Consider the following 2,278-nt stretch of genomic DNA (forward strand, 5'->3'; position numbering starts at 1 on the left):
CATACACAAGACACCACAAACACATCCAATCTTCCCCTTTGCCGCAAATCCCCTTCCATTTCTACACAATCTCTTCTTGGCTTCATTCCATTCCATACACTCTCCCATTCGCAGAAACCATTCAACCTTAGCCGCTCCACCTTCATTTACAACACACTTGGAGCACCCACACCGAAGACAACTCTTAAGGGATTTCGACATCAGTTTTGCTTCAAGGGTTCTTTCTTCTTAATCCTATGTTCACTCATGTTATATATTTTTATGTCAAACCTTTTGTAAACATGAAGTGTAACTAATCTCTCTCTAGGGATTCGATGTAGCCTTGCAAGATTGCCATGCAGTTAATTCAGAATTCTCATTTAATCTATCTATTTCTTGTTTCATTCTCCGTTTTAATTGTGACTTAGTGTGTTGATTTTAATGCTTGATCATCATTTGAATTAACCACAGGTTGTTTAGCCAAGATTAAAGCACACATCATGCATAATCTTGGTGGATATGTGAATGAATGAAGGGAATGTTTTGCAAACATCCTGCCGAGTGTTCCCTTTGGTTTTGTGAAAGTTTCTTGTGCACTATATATTCTTGATTAGGAACCAAAGTTGCACATCACAATTAGGCTCATGATTAGAGACATTTGATCAAATCCACACATCATATGGTTGATCATATCTAAGTGAAACAAACTCAAGAAATAGGTAGATGGATGAGTATAATCTGATTCAACAAGCATGGCCTTGGGTTAGCAATGGTAAAATCGAATCCCTAGCTTCATCTCCATTGGTACTATCTCATTTTATTAGCTGTTGATTCATTCATTTTGTGTTTACTTCATTTCCTTATGCTTTCAAGTTACAACAACAAATCGGCCTACATTGATTAGTTTTACTTCTCTAGTAAAGAGTTCTTGCAAAACAAGTGATTATATAGGTCCAATTAGTCCCTGTGGATTCGACACCCTTACTTGTGCCATTATACTAAACATATTCTAGCATGAAGAAGGAAATCAACAATCAAAATGGCGCCGTTGCCGGGGACTGATTTCAGTCCCTTATAATTGCTTGTTTTGATATTAAACCTTGTTCTTTTCATTTTAAGTAGATTTCTGATTTTTATTCAAACTTGTTTTATCTTGTTTCAGGTAGTATATGTCAAATAGACTTGCTGAATTAGGCCAAAGAATTGAACGGTTAAAGGGCAACACTTTGGAAAGCTTTGTGCCAACAAGTTCCTCCATTGTCCGTGAAGAAGAGGAAGGGAAACCGTCTAGTCCAACAAGTGAAGGATCTGAGCACTTTAATTGGGAAAGAGAAGAAGAGATGGCGGGCAACCAAGATGATCTTCGAGCTTTGGAGGATTTTGCTCAACCAATCATACCAAATTCACCTTCATGCATCTTGCTGCCCACAGAAGCTAGAAACTATGATCTTAAATCTTCACATTTCCATATGTTTCCTTCTTTTTATGGCTTACCTAATGAAGATCCTTTAGCTCATATTAAAGAATTTTACAATGTTGTGAGTGGTTTACCTTTACAGGGAGTAAGTGAAGCAAATCTGAGGATGAGAGTGTTCCCTTACACCTTGAAAGATAGGGCCAAGGGTTGGTTAATGACTCTAGTACCTGGTTCACTCACCACATGGGATGCCGTGGCCAAGAAGTTTTTGGAAAAGTTCTTTTCCACTCAAAAGACAGCCACATTAAGGGGACAAATCTTCAACTTCAAACAAGATGATGGAGAACCTTTCAATGAGTGTTGGGAGCGCTTTAAAGGCCTTTTGTTGCAATGTCCACATCATGGGTTACCTCTTCACTTACAAATGCAAATTTTCTATGATGGACTAACCCAAACATGTCAATCAACTGTTGATAATGCAGCAGGTGGAGCTTTGAAGAAAAAGAATGCTCAAGAGTCATATAACATTTATGAGATGTTGGGATCTAATGCTCAACACAAAGATGTAAGGGGTAAGAGAGTTGGAGTATATGAAACAAGCTCTAATCATGATCTTTCTTTGCAGGTAGCTAACCTAGAAAAGAAGCTTGAATCCGTGCTCAACATGGTGCCAAAAGCAAGTGAAGTGTGTGCCATTTGCAACATACCAAGCCACCTTACTCATCAATGTCCATCTAAGGAGGCTTACCCCGAGTATGTCCAAGAGCAAGTGAACCTCATGAATTCTTACAATCAAAGGCCAAGGAATGATGTGTATTCCAATACATATAACCCAAGTTGGAGAGATCATCCCAATCTTTCGTGGAAGAACAACAATCAATT

The 2,278-nt window shown here is 38.4% G+C and overlaps 1 non-coding gene across 1 annotated transcript; it reads right to left on the reverse strand.

Moving 5' to 3' along the window:
- Positions 1-1,693: 1,693 nt before the first annotated feature.
- Positions 1,694-1,804, reverse strand: LOC137738521 (small nucleolar RNA R71). The gene has a single exon (XR_011068965.1). It is a non-coding gene; the product is annotated as a small nucleolar RNA R71 (small nucleolar RNA).
- Positions 1,805-2,278: the final 474 nt, after the last annotated feature.

Source organism: Pyrus communis, chromosome 6 (assembly GCF_963583255.1).
Source record: "Pyrus communis chromosome 6, drPyrComm1.1, whole genome shotgun sequence".
In the NCBI taxonomy this organism is placed as follows: Eukaryota; Viridiplantae; Streptophyta; class Magnoliopsida; order Rosales; family Rosaceae; genus Pyrus; species Pyrus communis.